This window comes from Pezoporus occidentalis, unplaced genomic scaffold (genome assembly GCF_034315485.1).
Source record: "Pezoporus occidentalis ecotype Australia unplaced genomic scaffold, CSIRO_AGI_Poc_V1 ctg11, whole genome shotgun sequence".
NCBI classification, from domain to species: domain Eukaryota; kingdom Metazoa; phylum Chordata; class Aves; order Psittaciformes; family Psittacidae; genus Pezoporus; species Pezoporus occidentalis.
In genome coordinates, this window is record NW_026912886.1 from 8,902,089 (window position 1) to 8,916,372 (window position 14,284).

The 14,284-nt window shown below is 38.8% G+C and overlaps 1 long non-coding RNA gene across 1 annotated transcript; it reads right to left on the reverse strand.

Annotated features, from left to right (window-relative positions):
- Positions 1–1,296: 1,296 nt before the first annotated feature.
- Positions 1,297–4,629, reverse strand: LOC134167110 (uncharacterized). Its single transcript, XR_009966079.1, has 2 exons — positions 3,790–4,629; positions 1,297–2,328 (listed from the first exon to the last, which is right to left on the reverse strand). It is a non-coding gene; the product is annotated as an uncharacterized LOC134167110 (long non-coding RNA).
- Between the last annotated feature and the right edge of the window lie 9,655 nt (positions 4,630–14,284).

Here is a 14,284-nt window from a genome sequence, read left to right on the forward strand (position 1 = left end):
ACTAGCCTCATATTTGGCTGTGAGACCACTGGGGAATCCTGGGTACTGTAGGCACAAACCAAAAGGTCAAGATCAAACTCTTGGCAAATATTAGACCACAGATGCTGAATGAGCAGAAAGACTTCATTTGGTACCGTCACTGCTGCTGAGCTGACAGATGGAGGAAAAGAAAACCCACAACAAAAAGCCCTTCCCCTTCTCTCCAGTGAAAGCTTTCTCTTCTACCTGTACCTAATCACACTCAGAAAGCAGTACTCTGTACATGCCTCTTTTGGGAGTAATGATAGAATGCGTTATCTATCCATGGCAGTAAAAAGGTTTTGAGGAAAGCCAAAACAAATCTCTTTCGTGATTTTTCTCATGAGCAGATACTAGAAGGAGACAGATAAGAGGAAAGTGTGGACCCTGTGAATAAAACGCAAGACTCGAACTTGAGCTTTGCTAATCCAGCCTAATGAGTAGCTTTGAAGCAGACATTGTTTTTTAATGGCTTTTTTTGCAGGTTTACCATGTGATTAGTGCCAAGAAAACCAGTTGCTTTCCAGCTATTTCCACACGGTTGTGTGATGTCTCTCCTCTCTTGATGCTGTGACATCAGAAGATTTTATTTTTTTTTCTTCAAGAAGACCTGGAAACAAAAAGTAAATTTCACTAAGGTCTAATCAGGTTTTCATTGAGTTGAGTCAGAAAAAGCGGTTGTTTCCCTGTCTCAGTTTCTGAAAGGTTTGCACTACTTTTTGTGTTTAGTTAAATTGTAGCTCTGCCTTCCCTGCTCTGATGATCACATCCCAGTGGTTGCGTTGTTCAGTTATCTTTTCAACAGAGAGGAAAGCTCTATAGAGCATGCTGCTAAGGAGTTCAGTGCCCTGGCAGAGATCTTGGGCCTGCCCCCCCCCCCTCCCAAACATTTTTAACACCTTTCCATGTCTGAAACTGAAGAGCAGGGCATATTAGTTCTTGGCTGATACTGCTGATTTTCATACTATAGCTATGATGATGCCCTATAAACATCTCTGAAGAAAGCCAGTGTTCTAATAGAAAGAGAAAGCTGAGAGAAGATCTGTGTAATGTTCATAGACTGACCATAGGCTCCTGTCCAGAAGAACTCGGTGTCATGTACCACACCAGGCAGGCAGAAGAGCCACTGTGATACAATATCCTATGTGCTGTTAACATCTACTCTGCTCTTTCAGCTGAGTGCATCTGAGGAGCAGCTTGTGCCGTTAACTGATCTGCATTTTAATGCTTGCTTCCATCCTCATTCTTCAAATACTGTAGAATATGAACAAAGCCCAGTAGACTTGGCAGATTCTGACTTTATTCATGAAGGCAGATCTGATGTTCCCTGACAAATTGTTCCAGAGAAACTGTCTTGCAAAATACAGTATCTGCCAGTTTCTTCGTACCAAACTGTATTCCTATTAGGACATAGTGTTAATGATTCAATAGAAAATACAATGCTTGGTGCACAGTGGAGCTGAAATCACTTAGCATACTTGATTGTTAACCGAGCTAACTGTCCTGTGAGCGCGTTGGCTGCCATCTGTCCATTTACTTGACAGCCTTGGTGGGGGGGGAGATCTTGAGAGCTGGCAGTGGTCCAGTTTGCTGCAGGTCTGCTTTCTAGTGTTTTTGTAACAGATGTTGTGCCACATGCCCAAAGCTGCTGCCTGTAAGCTGCTGTGTGCTCAAATTGTTAATTTTGGGGGCGCCTGTTTTCGACACAAAATTTGCATTTATTTTAGAAGCCTGTTATGGGCTGCCTTTGTTATGATGGTAATCTGATGAAAGAGCCACAGCCAAAACCTCTAGGCTTCTGTCACATGTTTTCTGATGACTTCAGCAGGCATTGGATTGGACCCTGACTAGCCAGTTGTTAACATTTTTCATCTTTTCCATTTAATCCTCTGTATCTTAAAGTACAGCATTTATAAACCACTTCCTGTGTAATTAGGGAGCCTTCAAGTTTGCAGTGTGCTTTTGAGGAATTCGGTGGTCCCTGCTTATCCAGGATACTCCAAAAGTACTTCTATACATAGACATGTGCCTCTTATGCACAGGCAAACTAGAAATTACACTGAGTTTTTCTTCCTCCCTTATCTTCAATGCATAATTTCACTGTAAGCCAGTTGATCCTAAATTAATGTAAATCAACCAAGTTGAGGTGAAGCTTTAGAAACTGCTGTGGTTTTCAATTCCATGATTAAAATGCCTTGCTCCTCCTTGTAATGCTTGGTTGTTGTCAGCAGAGTAGCAGGAGGGAATTATCATCTTCCTGCAGCAAACCCTGCTGCTGCTGATAGAAAAGATTTGTTCTCGCCTTCCTTGCTTTTCATTAAGAAAAAGGAAAAGGGGGAAAAAAGGTTAATTAGGCAACGTAGCATTCAGCATCATGTGTATCTGTATGCTTTTTACTTGTCATCCATTTCAAAAGGTTTGCTATAAGAAACCGGTAACATGGTTGTCCACAGGATCTTTCTCCCAGCCTAGTTTATATATCCACTTGATCACTGTGTAGTGGACTGGCTATATGATTTCTTGGAGAATGAAGGGTGGTTTGAGTGTGGCCGTTCAGCTGTAAAAGCAATTGCCCATTGATTTGCTGTTGACTCTGTGTGTAAATAAAATATAGTAAAAGAGGTTGACCTACTTTGTGTTAGGTATGGGAAGCTTTCCAATCTCTGTCATTCATTTATGACCTTTCAAAGGAAAACTTTTAGGTTGTTTCTTCAGCATGTGCCCTAACTTGCCTTTGTATGTTGTCTGAGCCTCTGAGCTTAAAATATTTGGTTCAGAATCTCTGCTTTTTAAAAATACTAATGGAAGGTGTACAAAATAAAATCTGAGTACAAGACTGAATATTCTTGATCAGCCTTTGTTGTTCAGTCTCTTAAGTACCATTTGCCCATCAGAGAAATGCATCCCATGTGCAGAGAACAGTGCTGGAGTGCCGCAGAAGTGATCATATTTAGAACATCCTGAATTTTGGAAAAGGTGTTCATGTTCTATTTAGCTAGAATACTGACTAGGCAGTTAATCATAATTAGGATCTTGGGCTGAGAAATGCTACTAGTTCATGTTGTGTATGCAGACATCTGTTACTCAGCAACAAGTGTCACGCTCTTTCCAGATGAGTTATTAGCCATTGTTAAAATGACAGGTATACAGTAAAAGTTTAATGCCTATGAAATGACCTAGAAGGCTGCACATGCCTTAGCATACGGAATATAACTCAGGGTAATAGAGATAAGCATTCTAGAGTATTTATGATGATTTAAAAAACTCCCCACAAAGTACTGCCATGTAAAAATGAAACAAAGAATTTAATTTACTGTTCCTGTAATGCATGCTTTACAAATGTACATGCTGTAGTTTACGGATGCGTTTAGCTGAACAAGGCAACAAATGTTTTCTGCTGTGAAGTAATATGAGGCAGTGTATTTGTCTACAGTTGAATACATATAGTTGCTTTCCTGAAGATTAGAAGTAATCTTATTAAAGCAGAATGAGAAACTGTTACAATATCAAGATTCCAGTAGAGAGCAGGCAGAAAAGCTTTGATTAAATCAGATGAAGATACAGCATTTATCTATTTTAACTGATAAAATACCACACCTTTCTGTAACTACTAGCACAGGAACAGAGTTAGAGCAAGCTGTATCTAACACAAGCATTTTCCATACTGTACCTAGTTTAAGTTACATAAAAACAAGTGTCTGCAATATTTCTCTAAATTATACACATCAAATTCTATAGTAGTTTCATCAGGGCAATTTCTCTGATTCTTACCTGTTTAATCCAGAGACAGATGTTGACGTTCTGGTGCGTTACTGCTTGTACCAGTGCTCCAGGATGCAGCTTGATTCTCTGTGTGCTGGGTATGCATTGGTATAAATGGTGTACTAGATCAGATTAATTGTAGTACAAATTATTTGGAAGACAGGCAATAAAAACAAAGAACTTGAAAGTTCATATAAATAAGGCTGTATAGAAGCCTTACTTTTATACCTCCTATCTATCCTTCTAATCCTGAAGTCAGACACTCTCCCTCTCCCTCGTCTTTTCTCCATTGCTTAGCAACATTCATGGGTGAACTTACTTAAAGCAGAGCTTTGTTCCCAGATGTGATTTCAGTAATATTTGTAGGCTCAGCAGTTCTGAGACGCAAAAATCAACCCCCTTCCTTCTCACCACCATTAGCCAGCTTCGTTAAATAGTCTCTCTTCTCTCCTTCTGCACCCCAAGCATGTTTCAGTTTTTGTCTCCACTGTTTTGATCTAACCAAGAGTGATGTGGGAAGGAGGGGGGAGGTTCAAATAAAGCTTTAATTATGGAGGACACTCATACAATATGTGCAACAAAGCTGCGTGTTGGGCATCAAATGGGAGTAGAAATGCAGAATGGGTCAAGTAAAGAACTGTTATTTCTCTCCACTCAATTTGATTCTTGAAGTTGAGATTGAATAAATGGTATTTTTAGTGCCAACAGTTACATACTGAATTGGTATGACCAACTGCATATTGCAATATAGCCTTGAATAATCATTTTAAGTAGGGAGAAGCTACAGTAGCTAATTGCTTCCTACATAGTTTCTCTAATTTTGGCAACACAGTGGCAGATCATCACTTCCTAGAAATGTTCAGTTTGCCAGGCTAATCTGTAATCACTCCTATTTCTGGTTTATCCATTCTTTTTCCTGTTCCTTTCTTTGGCTGTGTTTTTTTTGGTGGTTCACTAAGCTTTTAGTCCTGGGTGGGTTTTAAGTGTGTTCTTCTTCTGCAAGCCAGATGATGTTAATGTAAGTCTCTTTGATCTTGAAAACAGCAAAGTAGACTTCTGTTGAAATGCAAACATTTCTATTGAAATATCTCTCAATTTATGTGCAGAACACTTTGTTTATATGAAAGACCTATGTAAAAGCTGGTGGTAGATCTTCCTGTCTTGTATTACTCCAACAGTGCTGTAACCAAGTTGCTGATGTTCCACTGAAAACACCCTGTCTTTTGAAATGGAAGACTTGCCAGTCATGGCAAATGCTTGGAGCTTTTGTTAGGCAGAATCATCTAGTATAAAGTTTGTTATATTTAGACATCTATCACGGATTCGATGTTGACACTCATGTGAACTACCTACCTTGTGAAATCAGTAATTTGGGGGACCCTGTTGCTCAGAAGGGGATCGGGTATGCGCTCATGTGCTCCCTTGGCTCTAAAACAATGAATAAATGAGGCACCTTAAGAAATGGCAGAGCATATAAAATCCATTGGTATATCTCAAACATGTTTTATAGGAGAGTCACAAAGTCGATTCCGGGAAAAGGCTGCAGAATTTTTCAGTGATGATTTGGAAAACTGAAACTTATCTAAATCTAAAATCAACTTGCCTCAGTTTGTCTGGATAGAAACCAAATGAAATTGAGTTATTGTGCATTCTCTCACTGGGCCTTGTGTCATGGAGCTTTGCTGTTGGATACTTTCCTTTCAACAAGAGGTTGAATTAATGAAGGTCTGTGTATCTGTATGTGAAGTTACTTATAAAATAATGCCTGAATGCTTTTGATAGGAGAACTGAAGACCTTTGGGATTTCTTATTCTCTCTCCTGCATACTAGTGTATTCCTATGACTGCATCTTGTTTTTCCATGGAAAGTGTGCTATTCACTTCATAATGTTTCATGGTTGCTGTGTGGTTTCCTTTTATTATAAGGAAACACCTTCTCAGTCCCTAAGTCCCACTTTTCTTTTCCTATTTTTGTTTGGCAAGCTTATTTTATTTTTTTTTTAGGTTAATTCTGTATCATTGAGATGTCAAACTGATATAAATACATTTTTTTGATGTAGGTAGCACGCTTTGGGGCACTCTAGCACTTCCTGTCTCCTCCATGATTATGTCCATCCCCAAGCTTTTCTGTTGCTGACCGAGAATATTACTTGGTGCAACTTTCTCTATATTCCATCCTTTAAGGCAAGGTAGTGCCCCCCAGTCACCACTTTCACCACTTTCCCCACACCCAGGCTCTCACAGTTTGGAGGACGTATTTTCAAGTAGCATAATAACTTGCAGAAAATTCTGAAGGGTGCAGCAAACCTCTGAATCTAACATCCTATGGTATTAATCTCTTTCGTTACTTAGCTTTATTACACATCATGGATTAAGTTTAAGAATAGAAGCTATAAATCACATCTTGGTTGAAACTTTCTCTGGCTTTACTCTGCAGTCCAATTTCTTGGTGGAATATTTGATGAATGTGGTTATTGCAAGTGTGAAATGTTTTTAATTCCTCAGAACTGTGCAGAAAGGCACTGTCCTGGTCCGTGGTCCGTGGCAGTCCATGTACTGTACTTGTGTATTGAGAGACTTTATTGAACCACAGAAGTGAGTTATGTTTGCCTATCCTTGCTTCTGTTATCTTGGAGAATGTAGCTAGATTTCATATAGAAGCTAGAGATTATAGTCTTTGAAGGAAAAGCATGCATTTATTTTCTATACAGTGTAATTCTACCACATTTCCCTGTGACTGATGTGCAGTCAGACAGCAGAATATTTGAATCTTTTTCCTCCCATCACTATAAGTGAAAGCTGCTTTTTCAAGAGTTAATTGGAATCTGGAGAGGCCACTTGCTGCAGTGTACTGTTGTCTGAATTTGATCTAAACAGCAGTATATAAATAGAAGGCTTGCTCTGTGCTACTCTCCCACTGTTGCAGTAGAAGTGGTTTTCAAAGGGAGGTGTTAATCTTTGGACCAGTGTTCTCTAATCTACCTGAATGGCTCTAGGAGTTATGTTTGTATATGTAGCCTCATAAAGCCAAAGGGAATTGTTAATTGCTTTGTAACAGCTCCTGATCCTTTAAAAGTGAAAATCACTACTATTGTAATGATTTTTTTGTTTGTTTGTTTATTCCTTTTTTTGGTACTGGTTTTTGTTTTGGGTTTTTTTGTTTGTTTGTTTGGTTTTTTTTTGGTTTTTTTTTGTTTTGTTTTTGTTTTTTTTTAGACAGAATACATTAGAAATTGTACCATTGGGCTGATCTGAATGGTGGTTTTTTTGGTAACATCAACAATCGATTGCCACTTGCTTAAAAGCAGATAAAGGTGGGTTTTTTTTATGTGTGTTTAATATATTTGGCCAAATATTTGATAAAAAACTATACAGCAGCTCGGTCTTGCTGTCTTTTTAAGCTCTTCAAGCTACTTGAACTATTAATCAATGTGAAAACTGGTCACGGCTTTGCAGGAAGCCGTGCAAGCATGGAACTAGTTCTCCACTGTAATAACTTAGTGTATCACCAGGTGCCTTGTACCGTTAGGATTAGGCGTAATGCTGGTGGTGATGAGGCTGAAGATAACACACTTATCTTGTGCTTTTCATGTTTAAAGCACTTTTAAGTTGGTATCTAATTAATCTGTACCACAGCCAGATTAAATATTCCAAGTGGTTCTCCAGCTTGGTTGCTGTCATTATCAGTGCTTTGCAGGTGATGGGATATTCTTCCTTTATTCTTTAAATTCCTGCTGCACTTTGAAATCCTGCTGACTTTGTCATTCTGGCAGAAACCCCTAGAAAATTTGCTTTTATTTGGAGCAAAATGAAATACTTGACTTTTAGCAAGATGTGGTAAACTAGGGCTGGAAAAGTGGAGAAACTTGAGTCCTGTTGTCCGAGTGTTCTCAAGGATTGCACTGGACTATCCCTTTTGTTCTTTGTACCAAGGGTCAGGATTAAGCATATTATAGTTGTGAACCAAGATTATGAAGCCTTTTGGGGGTGGATCCCAAACACCTATGCTACAAATAATGCTCCTTATACCAGGTGTTTCCAAAATATCTCTTCTTTCAGTCTTGGAATGCTATTGCTGCTGTCGGTATTTGTGACATGCCCCCCTCCCCTTGCTTTTTGTTTTGGGTTTTTTGGGTTGTTTTGTTTTCGTTTTGGGTTGGGTTTTTTTTATGCAAAACTGTTCTGTGAACTTGCAAAGTGGTTGGGAAAATCAAAGACAAGAGTTGGTTTGGTTTATTTTTGTCTTCCAGAGAAGGCACTGTGTATTTGGACCTTTTTTTGTTGCTGAGCTCTAGTACGTGGTGCTGTCATGTTGTTAACTTCCAGCTCTCTCACCCTTGTGACTGAATATTTTTCATATCTAGTTTTAATCTCTGTTCTTGGTCTTTATGGGAGAAAACGCGCACCACTTGTGTGCAGCCGGGGACAGAGTGGGGACTTAGACTGAACACTCAAATATTCTGGTATAAATGGTGCACAATCACTGCACAAAGTCACCAGCCTTTGTGCACACTCGCAGAAGTCTCCCGTATGACATATAAAAGTGAAATATGTTAACTTGCTCTTGCAGGCAGTTATAGACAGAGAGGTAGGCAAGGACGCTGATCTTTCCTTGTTCCTCTGTTTTTAAAGTTGAAGAACCAGTGACATGTAAAATCCTTCAGTAAGTTGTTTCTATTATTAACTGCGGTATAGTATTTCGAAACATTTTAACTCTTTTATAATGGAGCTTTTGCATGTTTAAATAACCCTGCTAGGCAAACTCTCATTTCCTATTCTAGTTGCCTCATCCCCGACTGGCGTGCTGGGAGCGGTGGTGGAGCCCTCCTGTGGCTAGCTCAGTAAGTGCACCTTCCCACCTACGGCCGAAGGAGGTAGCACATCCTGGGCCAAATCTTGCTAGGATTACACTCTGTTAATGTTATAAAGGCACAGAAAAATGTTGATCGCTTCCCAGTTAATAAATTGGTACACTTGGTGCAGATAAATTGCGCTTCTGCGCGTGCATTCTGCTCATGCTTCTGTTTCATTTACCCTACTCCTTGTATCTCTGAAGCAGAGGGTACAGACAAGCAACTCTGAACAACCCATCCAACAATTTGGGCTCCAACCCTTGCAAGTTCTCGGGCACTTGCCAAACTTTATTTGCAAGCAGTTGTATTGATCCTGTTCTGCAAACTATCTTTTTGTGACAAAGAGCTTTTAAAAATTTGGGCTTGAGAGATGATCTTGTTCTATTGGAATGGATGGTTTTCTCAGACTTCAGTGGGAGCAGGGGTGAAAATTAAACAGGTAGGTTCCCCCCCCCCCCCCCCCAACATAGCTGCTTTAATAAGGGCATATTGTCTCATCAATTTTTAAGCTAAACTCCCTATAGAAATCAAAGAAGAGTTCTGCTGAAAAATCAATTGTACAGTATGACCCACAGTTACTGCATGTCTTATGAGATTGAGCTGCTCTCTTTGTAATTTGGCTTCTTTCCCACCTCCTGCTTTTTTTTTTTTCTTCTCCTTTCTCTTTTTTTTTTTTTTTTCCCCCTTTACTGAAGCAAAGCATGTGCAATCTCCTTTGGAGCACGTATTTAGGCATGCCATCTGATGGCTGAAACTGCTTCATTTCCTTTGGCTGTGGAGGATAAGTTATCACCCTGTGAAGCTTTACCTCCTGCAGACACCAGAATAGTATGTGAAATATTTACCATTTTAATTGTGTAAGGCTTCATTGAAAACCTTATTTTCCTTGCTATGTGTCATTTAGAGAGGCAGTGCTGAACTATTGCTGAAAACTGGAGCCCCGACAGACAGGGAATATGGCACTTGTTTAACAAAGAACAGCATGCAGGCTCCACATACCATAATGCTTAAGGCTATATAATTCCATTTTCTTCTGTAGATTTTGTTTCATTGCTTCAGTGTCTGCATCACGAGCCTTTCGTATTCAAGGGAAAAAATTCAAAGCTTGTCTAATGCAATGTCATGTACAGAATCATTTAGGTTTTGCATAATTGATGTTTAGTTTTTAGCTTAAATGTGATATACAAAGAATGTAGAACTCTTAAAAAAAAAAAAGAACACAAAAACCACTCTCCACAACAAAAACCATGAAACAACCCCCATCACTTTTCATGTTATCACTGTTCATATTAAAGAAAGTGTATGTTCTGAAGTATTCCTGTCTTTTAATTCCTGATCCAGAGAAAAATTACCTTTCCACACAAAACCTGCTATTAGTTCAATAGAAGATGCTTTTCATAACACAGTGAAAGAAACGCATCCTCCAGGCAAAATCATTAATTTTTGCTTAATCACCATATTGGGAAAGTTTGACTTTTCCACATGGGTGAAAAGCGGCTTTTCATGGCAAATTTGTTTCTCATACTCCCCCTTTGCCTTTAGTCATGAAAAAAAATCTGATGGAAAATAAGATATTTATTATTTGTGTAAATTAAGTTCTTCATTGCTGCAGCTAATAGCTTGTATCAGTTGTCTCATGAGCATTCACCCATATGAAAAATCTACAATAGCTTAATTATCTGAAAACGTGGATTTGGGCTTTGTCACTTATTCCTGCCTGCTCCAACCCTGTAATGAGTCACTCAGTCCATGGTTAGTTTTTCATTCTTTGAAGGGACTATAGCATACTACAGTAAGCGTTTTAAGTAAATGAACTCAATTGCTTTGAGCGTGAATTAACATGTGCCTTCTCTAGCTCAAATCCAGAATGTTCCTGTAACTTGTTTTGCTATCTGTTTGGGTCTTTTGTTACTGTTCTCGACTAGCAGTGACTAGAAGCAGAAAAACCCAAGTCCTAAAGGAACTGTATTCCTAGTATTTCTCACCTGGATTGGAAGCTAAGAGTTGGCTTGTGAGACTTTGACAGATGCCATTTCAGTGTTCACCCCACTTTTTCAGATTCATGTAGTTTTCTGTAAAGTTCATGTTAAGAGCCTTCATTAGTCGAATCAGAAGCTCTTCTAAGATTCAGTCATCATTACTAATTCTCTCTCCTGCTTTGTCATACTTATAATTCATTTTGTATCATGTATGCATTGTAAGTGCAAGCCTCTTAACTCATTCTGACTAGGTAGAAATTATAGGGAAAGAATAAGCTTTACCTATGTTCCAGCAAGAATAATGATGCAGACTTGATGAATGAGAATGTCGGTCTATATCCATCATTAATTTTATTCAGTGTTACCTGTGCTTAGCTGTAACCGAAAAAAAAATTGTCTATGATCCATAGTTAAGATAGAAAACGCTGGGAAATACTAGAAGCTCAAAAGACCTATTGTACCATTTTTTTTTTTCGTGGCAGGATTGGCCAACTTGCTTTATGTGGAGACCTCAAAATTGCCATTTCTCTCTTTTTCTGCAAAAGTTGGAATGTCAATAACTTTTCATTATGTTCTGTTGTAATAAAATAACATGAAACATCAATTTTTTTCCTGCTGTAGGTAATATTTGAAGCTAACTATATGAAAACTCAGTGGTATAGTGGAAAATTGGAATCTTCGAGCAGTGTGTGAGGTGTGGCTTGTATGTGAGCATGTGAAAGTGCAAATCTCTATCTAAAACAAAATGTCTCGCTATTCCCTGAATAGTGAGACCTTTGTTGCAGTCCATGCAGCAAAACCATGTCAACGTAGACCAAACATGAAAGAACGCTACCATTATAAAGAGTTTAGTAATCTGCAGGAGCTGTTACCTACCAGTGCACACCCTTGCCGCCCTTCCACTTGAACTGAAGGCATCTTGCACAAATATTGTTGCGTCCATTTGTGTTGAAGGAATTGATCATTAGTGCTGCGGGCACGGAGGGGAAGCTGAGGACTTTGTGCCTTCTGTACATGCTGTCTGTCTCTGTAGCTGAGGATGTGCCCAGGAGGTTGAGGTGTGCTGCCTGACATTCAGGATCCCCATCTTGTGCCTAAACTGGAGAAGGTGCTAAAGATCCCATGAGGGGGTTTATTTTAATTCTTTGCTTATTATATGGGGGGCAACCCGGGGGCACATCTAAAGTACTTCAGGTATTTAAAACAAATCAGTTTGTGTAAAACAAAACGTACCAAATAAGGTTTCTCTCAAGTCTTTGTGAGGCACATGCTATTTTCAGATTAGTGTCTGCTACTGTTGTCATGTGCCAACTTTGCCCAAGTAAGATCCTTGGACTGGGCCCGTTAGCACAGCCCCTGTAGGGCATTTTTAATGCTATATAATGAGAATTTTGAGCTGTAGCTTTCATAATTATGATGAGTTTTTCATTCAACAAGTAATTTAACCAACATGAGAGGAAAGAGGTTGTTGGCAGGATAAATTTTGCTTTTCTTTCTATAGTCTTGTTACCAAAGATAGCCACAATGTTCAAGGGAACTTGTGATGAAGACCAAGATGCCAATTACCTTACAGTATTCAAGAGTTTCTCTTGTATTTTTCACCCTCATCCTATCAGGCACACATCTCTCAGAACAAGCAAATAAAAATAAACACCCAAAACCCCTCAGCAGCCTTTTGAATCCCTTTCTTTGTGCTTTTCTAGCAATATAACTATGAGGGCTGTCACACTGTGTACAAGGCACTTATTCCTGGAGTAAGCTTATGGAAAGTTCTTCAAATTACCACTTGGTACCAGTCATTCCTAAAGTGTAAGGCTTTATGCTGTGGTTGCAGTGGTAACATAAAAAGAAATCAAAAGCAAAATAAAGTTACTTTGAAATGGGAACTCCGTGCAGATTTGAAGTGCTATCCTGTTTAAAGGAAAGTAACTTAGAGCTTCACACTCTGTTCACTGGTAGTTCAGTAACTTATTTTCACCCTGTTACTGTCTGTATTTTGGTCTTGGCTTTCCAAATGATTCTGGAAAGGGTTACTGCTACTTTCGTTAATCTCTTCTACCATGAAAATAGAAGTACTAGTTCTTTGTGGTGAGATTTAAATGCTTTGATAAAAATATTTTTGTAGTTGTCCAAGTTCTGATCTGATCCAGTTTGCAATTTAGTTGAGCACCCGAGTCTATACCAAGGCCTTGGGAAATAATAGATCCTGTTTTAGAGCAACTGGAGAGGCAAAACATATGTTACAGTCTGTGGAGGATGAAGGGCTTGAGCCTTCTGAAAACTAAGCAGGTTGTTTTAAGTTTATGACTGTACTGAAGTGACTAGTCACAAGCACTCAAGTTAAAAAGCATTGGTTAGACTTCTTTGTACAACTGATCTGTGTGAAGATTACAAGAGATGAAGGGAAATGGGATGCAGTGATCCTACAAATGGAGGTATCGTTACTAATAAAAAACAAGTATGTTGGCAGAGCAACTTTGGGTAGGAGAAGTTGGCAGGGCTGAAAAAGATGTAAAGCATAATCTTTGGGCAACATGGTTAGAAGTGGAATGTCTTTGGAAGCATATCAGTCTAATAAAGCATTCATTATAAAACTAGAGAGAATGCAGCATTTTATAGGAGACCATCCTGATCTGTGGCACAAGGAAGAAGAAAGAACAGGAAAAGAAGTGAGATTTGTGTGCCAGCAGGGAAGGGGATGAAAATCTGTGGAATGGAAGTAAATTAATCCAAAGAGTTTTAGTACTTGATTAAAAAAAATTATATGTCCTTTTGTTATTCCCTAGAAACTGAAGTTTTCTTGTTGCTTAGTATGTTTTCTTGCTTTGTTTGAAATAGTTTATTTGAATACTATGAAAGTTTTGTACATAGGAACCAGCTATCTTATGGACTTTCCAGAATGACTGGAAGTAATCTTATAATGGTAATATAAATATCGATGTTATTTGAGGTGCTGTTATCAGCCAACATCAGTGAACAGGTTCACACTGTGTAGTGTGCAGGAATGAACCTTAATTCCTTGGCTTGACAGAGCCTATTGGAGTGTAAATGGTGTAGCTGTGTATCAATAACAACAGCATCCCTACCTTCCCGTGGTGAGACAATTTAGTTTGTGACTGACATGAGTTCTAACAGTGATAACTGTAACAGGAGCTCAGAAGAGTTTATGCATACATGTATACACTTCCAACATGCAAATCAAAGAATAATTATTGTAACACGTTGGAAACAGAAGAGAGAGCTCCATATAACACATTAATGCACGTTTCAGCAAGATGTGTGAAACATCTGCAATTATGAATGAATGGACTCATTATTCTACCATGTGCTCACTGTGCTGAACAGAAAGTAAAAATAAATCTTTGAGACACTTCTATCGTTTCCTTTTTCGTCAAGAATTTACATCTGGAATCCTTATGGAATCTTTCAGAATACCCATGTAAAATGATCTGCCTGACTAATACAACTATTACATTACACTGGTTATGGCTTTCTTATGGTTTAATTGTTGTAGCCCCTGTAACGTTAGCCACTGGAATGGGAGACACTGATCTCAGTCAGATGACAGATATTAACCTGTTGTTAACCTGGATCCTTATCTTCTGCAGAAAGTCCTTTCTTCTAAGTAAATGAAGAGTCTTTTACCCAGATTGCTGTTATCAAAGACGTCAAA